The sequence below is a fragment of the Triturus cristatus genome, chromosome 2_1 (genome assembly GCF_964204655.1).
Source record: "Triturus cristatus chromosome 2_1, aTriCri1.1, whole genome shotgun sequence".
Lineage (NCBI taxonomy): Eukaryota > Metazoa > Chordata > Amphibia > Caudata > Salamandridae > Triturus > Triturus cristatus.
In genome coordinates this window covers 179,001,749-179,016,850 of record NC_140581.1, presented here as the reverse complement: position 1 = coordinate 179,016,850, position 15,102 = coordinate 179,001,749, and positions in this window count along the sequence as shown.

Below are 15,102 nucleotides of genomic sequence, written 5' to 3'. Positions count from 1 at the left end.
TCAGAGATGCGGTTAGAGCACCTCGAGATGATACCTTGCTGTCCGATCTGACGTGTTCTGCTCCGACGGAATAAAACTTTGTTTCTTGCCTTCCAGTCTCCGGCGCCTGCCTCTTTTGTTGGTTAATCATCGAATGGTATAAGAGGCGATTACTGCCGGGCAATACTTGAAAGGTTATCGACTGAAACTGCCGCTACCATTTAACACCCCATCGACATGCAAATCCAGGGATGCCCAAACATATGACGGACACTCACGACAAACCTGTATTTACATCCAGTGGCAGGCGAGGGGTGTTTGAGGCACAGTGTTTTGAGCATTAACTTACCAAAGTAAAAGGCACCCCATAAGGGAAATATTAAGATTTTGGCAAGACTGGTGGGGGTGAGAGCGACTTGGCATCCAGTTTGGCATCGGACAAGATGTATTTTTTGAGCATTGAGGCCCGTAATATAATTATTTCATCTGGGATGCTGGCGCTCCACCACCAGCCAAGAGAGAATTGTAGTTATCCCATTTGAACAACCAATCACTTTGCTGGATAATTTAAATGGACTTACACTGTGCTCCTTTGGTTTTTGGCTTTATCGCACTGACGAAGGCAATGTGCTGAAATGCATTTGCGATTTATAAAGCCTCATGCAACACCCCACGAGTGTACCAAACATTTATTCTAGTTGTTGAGGAACAAGCGGGTTCCACCCCCGCTCATTCTTTGCACCCATCATGAGTTCAGCGGGCCTTGGTCTAAAGCTGTAAAAAGTATATATATATGTATATATATTATTGTTCACCAAAAACAAAGATAACGCAGCACTCTCCTGGGGATTTCGTGATTTCATTTATTTGCAAACCATCTCACTCCACCTACGCATTTAAACCACACAGGTCTTGGTCACGGTACATAGCGATAGTCCATCTTCGCTTTTACCTTTTTCTACCACTCTCCCACTGCTCCCATTATGAGGCATTGTGGGATTGCTAGTCATAATTAATAAACCTTAAATTAAAGCATCATTCATAGGTAATCAAAGGGGTCTTACATGTATGTATACATTTCATAATATGTATTACGTAATACATATTTGTCTTGACTGGAATGTATTCATATTACATTCATAAAGTCAATGCCATATACCCCATAGCATTCCTCTACTTGGTCAGACCCCTATTTTTATGTTTGTAGTAACACTTTCACAACATCTCAGAGTCTCACTTATGCAAGTTATATGCAATTCATAACATGTCATAAAATATCACGACCTATGGACTAGTGTCCTTTTCCTAATGTCCACTTCCTGGCTGAGTGCCATAATTACCATATATGGTAAATCTAGGTGGTATACTTTCAATGTGTCTGGTATATACACAATCTATAGTTATCAATCAATTTCCCGTCGTACATATCCCACTTTCTTCAGTCATATCACTGATTCCTTGAACTTAGTCATGTTTCTCGAGCTAATACAAAGAATGATGAAAAGAGCTAATGAACAAATGGATGATGAAAAGAGGGGTTTAGAAGTGATGAATGGGGAAATAACAATATGCAGTGTTCGCGCAACATGATGTAGATAATTGTGAAATATGCCAAAAAAGATATAGAGGAACTACATAAGAATATAGCAGAACTAGAGGCACGAATCCAAGCATGCAAACAAGAAGACAAATCTAAAATACTAAGAAAAGAAATGGAACTGAACTTGGACAAACATGAGAGTGAAGTGGAAGAACGTAAAGAACACAAATTCAGAAGAGATGAACATGATTATGAGTTTCAGTGAAGGAGAAGGATCAGTGACCTCCACCTGTCGCACGTCTTTTTTTGATGTATATAAGAACTTTATTGTTGGTTAATTAAAACCCTTACAATATAAAAACACTTGCAGCATATTCTTTAAAAAAAAGCACTGTATAAAATTACAAAAAGGTACAAAGTTAACGTTTTACTTAAAACTCTACAGAGCTTCTTGGCAGTTAGTGATCGACTCGGGTACCAGGTTGGGGTCAGCAGATTGATGGTGGTTGGAAAGCAGTTACTTGACCCAGGGATGGAGTGCAGCACTGCCATAATGAGGAGTGGATGGAAGCACCAATGACTTCCAGCAGTTTTTGCGCCTTGGTGACAAGTTTTGTTTAACCCTATATTCAGCTTCGTGCTGTCCGGGTTTAAGGCTGCTATTACGGCTTGGCGGCATGATCGAATTCCGAGCCTAATCCATTCATCTCGCAGTAGAAGTCGTCTGACAGTGACCGTTGCGGGACATAGGCAAACTATGTATTCCATTCCTTCAGTATGGTAGCCGCACAGCCTGCATTGGGTATGATTATCTGGTTGGCGCCATTCTTGGAGGTTCTTTCAAAAAGGCCATTTACCCATCCTTATAGCCAGGAACTTTCTTTTCCAATAAAGTGCGAACGTGCTAGATAAACAAAAGGGTGCAACTCCTGGTTTAAAATTTGTAATCAATGCCCAAGTGTGTTTCCTTTTTGACAATATTGCCCTAACCGAGTGAAAGGACCACAACCTGATGCTCTTCTTGATGACTGCTTTCAATGCCGACTGGGAGGGATTTGTTCCCCAAAATTCCTTGACACCGAGTAGTTGTACACTATGATTCAGGTGAAGCCGATATTTGTGAATGGCACGGCTGTTCTGGATTTCTTCCCAGAGTTTGGCCTCCAAGGAACTCTCCTGGGCATTGCGCAATCTGTTGCAAAACTTTATAAATGTGCCGGCCTGTACGCCGTGATGGTCAGATAGACCTAGTTTGAGGCGAACTTGTGCTGGCGATGCTGACTTTGGCAGATGAAATGCACGTTTAAAAATTTTAATTATTAGTTTATTTAAAAGAGTGTTTGTGGTACCATTCGTGATCTCATGGCCATACGTCAATGTGTTAATTATCTTCGCCTTCATCACTTTCAACATTGGAATTAAACTGGGACCAAGCAGTTTTTTAGACAATTTCGTGGCGGCAACTTCTAGGGCCAAGGCTTTGGTCTTCAGTGCTTCTTTCTGTTTGACAAATGAGCTTCTGGTGTCAAGAAATATTCCCAGGTATGTGTAGTGTGGTGTTGAGTCAATTTTTACTTTGTTAAAGTGCCACCCTCCACGAGTCTTCTTTAGCTTCCCAAATGAAATTGTTTTTGTTTTTGATAAGTTCAACTCTAAGAAGTTGCTTGTAGTATAAGGGAGCACTTCATCAAGTAGCCTCTGTAGGCCCACTTTCGTATGGCTAAGCAGCACCAGGTCATCAGCATATAGGAGGTTGCTGATACATACTCCGTTGTCTAATTGAGGTGGGTGGCAGATAACACTATCAAGAATTTGCGAGAGATCCGATATAAACTGGTTAAAAAGGAGTGGAGCCGGGCGTGGCTTGAGGCGTCGAGATGGCGATCGCACTCTAAGAGTGCTCCGGACCCCACCGTCATCCGCCTCAAATCTGGCACCCATCGGCACTCATCCGAGTCACCTACCTTTTGACGGTGGTGTCCCTGTCCGGTGGTGCTCCTTCTCCGGTGCTCTGGTGTCGGTTTGCGGTCCCTGGAGCCTCCTGCAGCTTGTGGCCTGTCGCGGCCTGCATACTCGGCGATGCAGCCTATGAACGGCGGGGCCGGGCTCCCGGGGAGTGACGAGGCCGAGAGGGGCTGGGTGGCGGCCCGTCAGGAAGTTCTCGCCCAGCTGTGCCGCGCTGCCCCGGACTGTGCATCGGCCGGCGCTGGGGCGGCGGAGGCAATGTGGGCAGCCCCTGGACTCTGTGGCGGGTGGGGCCCAGCTGTTGGAGATGAAGGTACCGGAGGTACGGGCTCCCGCCCCTCGCGTTCATCCGTGACGCCTCCTGCGTGGACCGGCCGGCCGGGGCCTCACTGCTGGTGCGGGGCTCTAGCTGACTGTGGCGCCTGTGCGGAGTGGCGCCGTCTGCCCTGAGGTCCTTGGGCACGGTGGATCCTGCGGCTGGCGGGGCCTTTGGAGGGAACTCGGCCGGCACATCTGACGGCGCCGCAACAGGGGAGGAGGCGTATGAGTGGTGGAGTCGTCTGGCGGCCTTGTGCGCTGAGTGGGGGGACCGGCTGTTGGTCCGTGCAGCAGTGTGGGTGTTGGTGCCTGCCCCCCACCTCGCTTCTCTTCTCTGCGCCTGGCACTGCCTGTTGCTTCTTTCTGCTTTCCTGAGGAGTGGAGCGGTGGTGCCAGGGGCCTCGCGGCACTTCATGCTTTGGTCCCGTTGGGGGCCGCATCTGTGGACTGCGGCCATCCAGCGGTTTCTTGTGGCCCCGGTGGTCAAGTGGAGTTCTGTGCGGCGAGTGGGGGGTCGGCTGTTGGATCGGGCAGCGGTGTGGGCGTTGGTTACTGTGCTTATTGTATCCCGGCTTTACAGAGGGGCTGGTCAGGGGGCCGACTGTGGTTTTCTCGGTGACGGGGTCCGTGGCTCCATTCGGGGAGTTGGGGATGCTGGGCCCTCCCCTGCTGCTTGGGCACCCGTGCGGTGGACGTTGGAGGAGAATCTCCCGGATTTTGGCCTCTGGGGAGGGAAGTGGCGGCATTGCTGGGTGGTGGTTCCCCCTCCCCTCTCCTGCTTCTCTTCTCGGGGCTTGGCGCGGGGTTCCCTGTCCTGGCACTGGGGTCCGGCGCCAGGGTCCCTGAAGGCGAGTGACGATGCATGATACTATCGTGCATGGTCGGCCATCCTGTCGGGTGGCGGAGAACATTTCCTGCACGCTGGTCCCGGGTGGATCCCACTGGGACGTTGAGACCGGTAGTTTGGACCGAGTAGCTTCTGCCGCGTGCCGGGTGGCCCAGGCCTCTGTGGCTTCGTGGGCCTCTTGCCAGCCTCACACACTTTTCCCCCGGGCTCCCTACTGCCGCAGAGACTCTGAGACTGACCGCCAGCCACGGGGAGGGATAGGGGCCCCAAGCCTTCATCGGCCTCCACGTAAACCAAAATTGACCGGTTTACCACCTCCGAGCAGGAGCCGCCTGGGGGGTCTGCTGGGGGGGCGCTGCCGCTGCCCCTCCCCCTCAAGAAAAAGACCTAGACACTATCCTCCAGGCCATTAGGGCCTCCCAGATGTCAGTTGAGGGGAAGATAGGTGAAAAAAGGTTGACGTATCTCTCCTTAGGCAGGACCTCCGGAATGCTATCACACGACTAATAGAGGCCGAACCCCGCATCCCCACGGCCGTGGATGATATTAAACAACTCAAAGACCAAGTGACTCACCTTTACGCTCACACCAAGGAGCTTCATAAGCATGCTGAGGATGCGGAGAACCGGGCACGTCGTAACAACCTCCGCTTGGTGGGGTTCGCTGAGGGGGTGGAGGCTGGCCAGGCCGCCACCTTCGTTGAAGATTGGTTCAAGTCCTGGGTGCCAGGCACCGTCCTGTCAGCATGGTTTATAGTAGAGAGGGCCCATAGATCTCTGGCATCCAGACCTCCTCCTGGTGCCGCACCCCGCCCCATTATTCTGAAAATCCTCAATTTCAAAGACCGGGACGCTATCCTGCGGGCGGCCCGGTCGGCTGGTCTCCTCAAGTTTCAGAACCACGTCATATTGATCTTTCCGGACTACACCCGGGAGGTCCAGGACCTCAGGCCCTCATACATCGAGGTAAAGAAGAAGCTCCGGGCACTAGGGCTACAGTGCCAGCTCCAATTCCCAGCACGCCTTCGGGTCATTTTTCAAAATAAGACATACTTCTTTGACTCACCCGAAGCGGCGTGGACATGGCCTACAGAAGAGCGCCCCTTCTGCCAGAAGCATGACGTATCCCCGGAGCATACGAAGTCGCGGCCTGAGGAGCCTGGGCACCGGGGCGCCAGCGCCGTACACGGTTGTGCAGGGGGTGCCGGCTACAGGCACCTACCCCCCAATCCTTAAGTGTAGCTGCTCCAGACCTTCTTGATTCCTCCAGTCAGTCGGAGTCTCTGCCGCGTCACAGACACCGCTCCACTGAGACTTTGGCGGGCTCGTCATTACCATTGGCCCAGGCAGACTCGGACCTTTCCCGCACTCCCACCCTTTAAAAGACAATGGGGTCTGACTCTACAGTATGCCCACCATCGAAGGGGAGTGCCTCGCCGGGGGAGGGCTTGGACTGCTGACATGTTCTTATGGTCACTCACACTGTTTAATGCCGATGAACTGCATATCCGTTCTTTTGGAGGGGTCCTCAACGAAACCAACCCAAGCGTTCTAGTTTGGTTCAGTTAAAATTCAACAGATGCTTCCGTTCTCGAAGTATAGGGTGGGGGGAAGAGAGGGGGTGGGTTTGGGACTGGGTTTCCCCATTGTTGTTGTTTGGGGATGTGTTTGTTTGCTCACAAGGTTCCTTGTGGTTTTTGTTTGTTTTGCTGCACCATCATCCATACGGCACTTGGGCCCGCCCCTACAGGTGTCTGACACATGCGGTCCTTCCCACCAGCGCATCGCCACAATCGCTCCAGGCCCCGCATTTGCCGATGACTCTCCAGGGTACGGTGAATTTCGTTAACGACTCCCTGCCTCCATGACTGATGCATCGACTCCGAAGGCAGCCTTGCATATTTTATCCTGGAACGTTAATGGCCTACTAGACTGCCATAAGCGGACGGCCGTATTGCGCTATGCTCAGTGCCTCAACATAGAAGTTCTCCTACTTCAGGAGACGCATCTGCTGGGTAACCACTGTCCCTTTCTTGCTCGTTATGGATACGACAGGGTCTGGCACTCGGGCTTCACTCGGGGATCCCGCGGTGTGGCCGTAATACTGAAGCGCACCCTTCCATTTGTGCTGACACAAGTTTTCCATGACCCACAGGGTATGTCCGTGACGGTTTGTGGTACACTCGGGGGCACTCCCATTAACTTTGTGTCCATGTACTCTCCCCCTCTGATGCTCACCACAGCTTTAAAACAGTCCACTGCGGGGGGAGGAGCCTAGCGCGCAACCAAGATGGCCGCGTAGGTGCGAGGCTCCCGAGGACCTCCGCGACCTCCTACGTTTATCCTGTCTTCATCCTGCATCGGTTGAGGGGACTGTGTCGGTGAGCCTGAGCCGAGGTGGTACCCGTTTCCCGTTTTCGAATCGGACCTCGGGTGCCGGAGTGAGCACCGATTGAAGTTTGCGGCCTGCTTCGCTCCTGACCCCGGACTCGCGTTTGTTGCGACCCGGTGGCAAAGTGAACAACAACGGCGGGCTGGGCCTGGCGAGTCGCGTACCCCGCACTTTCACTTTCACTTTCGCGCCCCCTTGCCGTCTTTGCAAGTGGGATCGCGGCGCTCTTTGTGTTGAGGTGGCCTCGCTGGGTGACCCAGCCTGCCTGCCTGCTGTGGCCCGCTCCACCGTCCTGGGGTGACCCCCCGGACGACGGCCTTGATTGCTTGCCTTTTACTGCGTGGCTGGTGAGGGTGTGAGACCCGCGACGATGGCCACGAAACAAGATGGCGATCGGTTGAAGGCCAAGTCGACCCGGCGTGGCGCCGCACATCAGGCCAACGTCATGGACCGCTACACCCTCCCGAAAGGATCTCCCGGTGGACCGCACAAGTCCTCTGAGTGCCCCCCGGATGCCCCGGATTTGCCCACAGAGCTGACACTGCAAGACGTCATGGGCGCCATTGCTGAGATGAAGGCCTCGGTGGGCCAGCGGTTTGACACCTTAGCCCATAAAATCGACGCGGTCCTAGTTGATGTCAACCTGGTGAGGGCTGATCTCTCCAAGACCAACGACCGGGTCGATTCTTTGGCCCACACCGCGTCGGGCCTCACGACTGAGGTGGCGGCCCTCCAAACGGAGGTGCACCGACTTCGTCAGGCGAGTGCGCTCATGGATCGGCGCCTGGAGGACTCCGAGAGTCGGGCCCGGAGGAATAACATCCGCATCATCGGAGTACCCGAGGGACAGAAGGAGGCGGCGGCGGATCTCTTTGTGGAGGACCTGATCACTACCCATCTCCAGCCTCGGGGACTGAGTAAATTCTTTGCCGTGGAGAGGGCTCATAGAGTTCCCGGGGGAAAGCCGAAGGTCGGAGCCCCTCCGCGGCCTCTCATTGCTCGTATTTTTAACTTTCGGGACAGAGACGCGATTCTGCAAGCCTCCAGACTGCAAGGGCCGCTTAAGCTGGAGAACATGGAGGTGAACTTTTATCCTGACTTCACCCAAGCGGTCCAGAAGCAGAGACTGAGTTTCCTGGGCGTCAAGCGGCGGCCTCGGGACATGAACTTAAAATACGCCATGCTCTTCCCGGCCAGGCTGCGGATAGAGGTAGATGGTCGCACGCACTTTTTTGATCGTCCTGAAGTGGCCGGGGACTGGCTGGACACTCTGTCTGGGGGTCGTGATCGGGATGGCGGGGGGGGGGCGGCGGGAGGAGACGGCCCACTGGACCGGGACTGAGGTGTTGATACTGGGCCTCACTCTGGACGGATATGATGCCACTTTCGGCCAAGCTTAGGGTTTTTCGTTCTTCTGTATTCGTTTTTCCCTCCTTTGGAGGTGGTGCGGGGTCTAGAAGGGGTACTCTTTCCTCCTCTAGGGGGTCTAGCTAGTTTCATTATATAGGGGCGACAGGCACACTGCAAGTTGGGGGGGCTGTCTGGGCTCATGCAGGGGTGCAGGGAGGGGGGAGTTTTGTTGGGGCAGTTGGGTTGGGGTGGGGTGTTGTTCGTTTACACCACAAGGCAAAAGTATCGGTGTGCTATTTCTAAAGTGCTCTCTGGGGGACGAGTGATTGCTTTCGTTTATGATGGGGGGTAGGGGACTGAGTCCTTTGTCCTGGAATGTTAATGGACTGGGGGACAGGATAAAACGAGGTGTGGTCCTGCAGTTCCTGAAGCGAATTTCACCCGATATCGTTTTTCTGCAGGAGACACACCTCATTGGCAACTCCTTTTGTGCTATGAATCGACGGGGCTATCGCCTTGTGGCCCATTCGGGCTTCACGTCTGGTTCAAGGGGTGTGGGCATCATGGCCAAGAACTCGCTCCCGTTGGAAATTGATGAGGTGCTCCATGATGACAGGGGACGTTACACGGTTCTGGTGGGTAGAATGGAGGGCAGAGTGGTCGTTTTTGTGTCTGTCTATGTCCCGCCAGGGTTGCAGACGACCACCTTTGCGGATCTGGGACGCCTCCTCCTTGGCCTTCCGGAGGGGATTCTAGTGGTTGGGGGGGATTTTAACGCTGTGGTTTCCGGAACGGAGGATCGTCACCCCCCTAGGGACCTCCCCCGTGCCCAAGCGTGGTTGTCTGGCCTCTTGGATACCTTGGGGCTGGTGGATTGTTGGCGCTTGAAACATCCCACGCAGCTACAGTACACCTTTCATTCTGGGGCCCATGGTAGTCTCTCAAGGCTAGATTATGTCCTGGTGCCGGCGGCGCATGCGGGGAGGATAGGGGAGGTGCGCCATTTGGCGCGGGGTATTTCAGACCACTCCCCGCTCTTGTTGCACTTTGATATTCTCCCGAGGGGAGAGGGTAGGGTGGTCCCGATTAATCCTTGGTACCTGCGTGACCCCACCATTCGCGCAGAGTTGGTTAAATCCCTTAAGCGATACTTTGACGATAATGTGGGGTCTGTGTCATCGGCGGTCTCTCTGTGGGAGGCGTTCAAGACGGTACTCCGGGGGGAGGCCCTGTCCCTTATTTCCCATTCTCGGAGGCGCGAGCGGGAGGAGGTGACCCGTATTGAAACTGAGATAACCGAGTTGGAGGGTGATCTAGAATGTGGGGTGACGGATGACAAATTACATGTTCCCCGACTCAAGCAAGCGGCCTATAAGGCCCTCGTCACGGAGGCGGCCAGGGGCCTCAGTAGAGAGCAACAGGGGAGACTGTATGATGTGGGTGATAAGGCTGGTAAATTGATTGCGTGGCTGGACAAAAAGGAGAGAGTTGTCCGAACGATTGAGAAACAGGATGGTGTGTGTGTCACTGAGCCGGAAGAAATTGTTGACTGCTTTGCAGAATATTTCCGTGGGGTGTATTCCCCGGTGTCCTCCCGCTCGGAAGAGGATTCCCATGCCCTGCTCAGAGATATCGCGCTGCCTTCCCTTTCGGAGGAGGACAGAGTGTCGTTGGACGCCGCCCCAACATCTGAGGAAATTGCCCTCGCCATACGTTCGGTCGCTTCCGGCAAGGCCATGGGTCCTAATGGTCTTCCCATCGAGTTGTACAAGCTGCGACCGGATACGCTGGCGCCGCATCTCCGTGCTATGTTCCTCGCGGCCCACTCGGCGGGTTCCCTCCCGCTAGACCAGCGTCTGGCTACTATTGTGGTCATTCATAAGGAGGGGAGGCCGCGGGACCGGGTCACATCCTATCGGCCTATCTCGCTGTTGAATGCGGAGCCCAAAATTCTCGCCAAGGTGTTGGCTACTCGGCTGGTTGGCGTGGTGTGCGACTTGATTCACCAGGATCAGTCCGGCTTTATCCCTCATCGCAACACTGCGCTTAACCTGCGGCGCTTGCATGGGGTGCTCGCACGTGTCCCGTTCATACAGGAGCCGGCCATTTTGGCGTCCTTGGACGCCACTATGGCGTTTGACACACTTGAGTGGCCATATATTTGGGCGACACTCGCGAAGTTTGGGTTTGGCCCAGGATTCATCGGCTGGGTAAAATTGTTGTACTCGGGACCGCTGGCACAGGTGGTTGTGAACGGTAGAGTGTCGGCTCCGTTCGAGCTGGGCAGGGGCACGCGGCAGGGCTGCCCGTTATCACCGCTCCTTTTCGCGCTTGCCTTGGAGCCCCTGGCGGAGTGGCTGCGGTGGCATCCTTCTATCCGTGGTCTCCGTTGGACCCCTGAGTATGAGGACCGCGTATCTCTATACGCTGATGATATTCTTCTGTACCTGGCTTCCCCACGTAAATCACTGATAGTACTGGTTGATGTATTGCGCTCATTTGGCCTCAACTCCGGCCTTGTCATCAACTGGGCTAAATCGTGTGTGTATGTTCTCTCTGGGGAGGATCCTATCCTTCCGCGGGGTTGTCCTATCCAGATCGCCCCGCGGGGATTTAGGTACCTGGGTGTCTTCATTACCCTGGACGCGGAGGCCCGATATAGTCAGAATTTGCTTCCCCCCCTCCAGCGCCTGAAGGAGGACGTCGCGCGTTGGAGGCGCTTGCCGCTCTCGCCGCTCGGCCGGGTGGCATTGTTTAAGATGATGTCGCTGCCACGTTTCCTGTACGCTTTACAGAACACAATGGACGTCGTCCCGGCGCGCTACTTTCGCGAGGTGGAGAGTCTGCAGCGCCGACTGTTTTGGGAGGGTAGACCGCGTATCGCCCTGGCGAAGCTGACGCTCCCGTGGTACGACGGGGGGGTCGCCTTCCCGGATATCAAGCGATATTATTGGGCCTCCCAGCTGGCTGCGATCAATCACGGCCTCTACGGGCCCGCTCTAAACCCTGCCTTTGAAATGGATAAGATGTTACTGCCGGGTGGTGATTATAATCAGGCGCTTTACTCTAGCTCGCTCGACGCACGTCTGACGGGCCCCGCGCGGGTCATGGTACGAGTGTGGCACGCGGCCAACGTGGCGATGGGGTGGAGGGACCGCTTGACCCGGGCGACGCCACTATACGCATCTGAGCGGCTGGGCTCCCTGTGGACCTCGAAGGGCTTTGAGAAATGGGACATGATAGACATCAGCAGGGTGGGCGATCTCTGGACGAGGGGGGGATTCAAGACGTTCGATGTGCTGCAGACAGAATTCCAGCTGCAGGACAGGGAGTATTTTCGATATCTGCAGATTCGTCATGCGTTGTGCTCCGTCTTTCCGGACGTCGCCTCCATCCCGGAGTACTCCCCGCTAGAAGATAGAGTGCTGGATGGGCATGTACCGGACGGCACGATTTCATTAATTTATAAAAAACTTATCAATGACCGTTCGGGACTGCTGACTAGCCTTCGTGAGGCATGGGTTGCCGATGGACTGGAGCTGGATGACGAGGACTGGGTGTCTGCGGTGGCCTCCCCGAAAGAGGTGGCCATACCGGCCCGCCTTCGCTTCGTCCAGCTCAAGATACTCCATAGGGTCTATGTTACGGGGCCGAGGCTGATGCGTATGGGCTATGCTGTAGACGGGTTGTGTAAGCGTGGGTGTGGCTCTTTGGGGACCTTTCTCCATATTTTGTGGGAATGCCCGGATGTGGCGCGATTCTGGCGTGGTGTGCATGAGGTTTTGCGGGTAGTTACGCGTGTGCCGCTGCTGCCCGAGGCGAGTAGATGTCTTCTGAATGTGTGGGAGCCAACCGACTACTCGGTGCCGCAGACGTGGTGGGTGACTCTGGGATATATGGTGGCCAAACGTGACATTGCTCAACTGTGGGGTTCCCAGAGGTCGCCTACTGTCTCGGCGTGGAAGGATAACATGGATTGGTGCATGTTTCGGGAAAAGGTGGTGTATGTTGCGAGAGGTAAGCCTGGGACATGGGTGAAAGTATGGGGCCCCTGGAACGCCTACCGTGGGGGAATCTGTACCCCGCCGTTATTGCCCGATCCGTCACCGGCCCCGTCTCCTTAGCCAGTTTGTCTTCCCGGTTCTGGGCAATGAGTCTACTTAGTCCCCGTCCTGACCTTTTCCCCCCCTCGATCCTCCTATGGACTAGTGGGGTCCCTCCTCGGGGAGCACATGCTGCTGTTTCCGATTGTGGGTTGCCTTGTGGATTTGTTTTTTGTTGTTATTTATATTAAAAAGAAACCGTTATGTGGGTTCCGGATGGTGTGGCTGCCAACGCTTCTTCCAACTCCTGTGACTTCCCCTCTGCCGCAGCATGCGTGCTATTGTCTGTATCACATGCTCCTTCTGCTTGCTAGCGGCCGGCCTGAAGGTTGTAGGCCCATCTTTGTATATTTTTTGGATTCTGTAATAAACGGTTTAAAAAAAAACAACAAAAAAAAACAGTCCACTGCTTTGCTGCCTACTCTCCCCCTGGGCCCTACCATTATTGGGGGCGACTTTAACGCGGTCTCCACCCGGCTCCTAGACACAACGGGCCCTCCTTCCACCTCCTGACTGGTGCAAGCCAAGCAGTTAACAAACTGGGCTGAATCTCTTGGCCTCTGCGATGCATGGCGAATCTGGCGCCCGCACACCAAGCAATTCACACACACCTCTGCCACACACCACAAGCAGGCCCGTATAGATGCAATTTTTCTTCCGTCTACGGACTGCTCTACTATCCAGGATGTCCGCATTCTCCCGAGAGGTATCTCGGACTATTCCCCGCTGCTCCTTAGCATAGGGGCTCCCCCCCCTACTCACGTCCAGTATGGAGGTTAAACACCTGGTTTCTTCAGGACAAGAGCTTCAAGAAGGCGGTGGGACTGGAATTGAAGCAATATTTCATCACCAATGTGGGATCGGTCCCCTCTTCGGGTACCTGGTGGGAGGCGGGTAAGGCCACCATTCGTGGGTTCGCCAAAGGTCACGTCCAGCGGTAGCAGCAGGCCCAGCTGTTACAGGTTACCTTCTTAGAAGCGCAGGCCCTACGCCTTGAGCGTTCCCCCTCCATGGAGGACGGTGCTGCCCACGAGCGGCGCCTTGCGAACATTTGCAACGAAATCAGGCATCTCTCCTTAGAGGCTGCCAAACTCCTGTGGAGATCGTCCGTGGCCAGAGTTTATGGATGGGGGGACAAAAACGGCGTTCTCTTACATAGGCTTGCCACGTACCCCAGAGCGAACCGCATCATTCTGGAGATACTGGACCAGGAGGGGTCGGCACATCGCTCCCCGTTGGCCATGGCCAGCACATTTGCCGCCTTCTATCGTCAGCTCTACGCCAAGCGGCCTCCAACACAGTCGCTCTGGGAACTGTTGGAGGCGACGGGCGCTTGCCTCCCTCAGCTGGACCCTCTTGCTCTAGCTTACCTTGACCGCCCAATCTCGCAGGACGAGATTCATGAGGCGATCACCCACATTTCATCGGGTAAGACTCCTGGCCTGGATGGCCTACCCCAGGAATACTACGCAGCGTATCGCGAGGTACTCGTGCATCGCTTGGCAGATCTGTACGCGGAGGCCTTTGATAAAGGCTCAGTCCCGCCCGAGACAGACATGGCTACCATCGTCCCAACCGCCATCTCCCCATTGTGCTGACTATCGCCCCATATCTCTTATTAACACGGACGTTAAACTATTTCCCGCGATTCTTGCTCAACGGCTGAAGCCCCATCTTACCACGTTGGTCCACCCGGACCAGTGTGGCTTCATGCCCCAGCGAGACACTGTCTCTGGCGGCTGCACATGGCCCTGGAGAATCGCCAGGTGCTCTCCCCCTATTTGGCGCTCCTTCTTATTGATTTTGAGAAGGCGTTTGATACCGTGGGATTGGACGTACTTAGAGGATGTACTGGTGGCGATGGGGTTTGGCCCCCATTTCCGGCGGCTGATTGGGGTTCTCTATACCCGGCCTCAAGCCTGCGTCCTGGTTTATGGGGCTCTTTCGGATGCCTTCCCCATTCAGAGGGGAATGAGACAGGGCTGCCCCCTCTCCCCTCTTCTCTTCGCCTTGGCGATGGAGCCCCTAGCGACCTTGATCCGGTCCGCGAGTCTGGTTCGGGGTTGGGAGTGGCCCAATTCTGCGGTGGACAAAATCAGACTTTACGCGGATGATGTCCTGCTTTTCCTCACTGATCCCGCCCAGTCAGGCCCCCGTTGCCTCCAGATCCTGAGTTCCTTTGGACAGGCCTCTGGCCTCCGAATGAACCCTATCAAATCGGTCCTGGTCCTGCTCCATCTATCCAAAGATTGTTATAACTGGCAGTCCACAATACCGCTCCGGCATCAGTCCTTCAAGTATTTTGGGATTTGGGTGGCTCTCCTCCCTGAACTGGGGTGGTCCCTTAATGTTACCCCGCTCGTGAAGAAAGCTAGAGCGGATCTCCACAGGTGGCAGACACTGCCCTTGAATCCCTTGGGGAGGGTCGCCCTCTTTAAAATGATGATTCTCCCCAGATTCCCATATGTTCTCCAGAATACCCCCTATTCTTTTCCACGGGCGTGGTTTCTGGAGTTAGACATGATGGCTGCTAAGTTCCTCTGGGGAGGAGGGAGGACCCGGTTGGCACTAAAGACCTGCCAGATCCCATCCTTCGACGGGGGCATGGA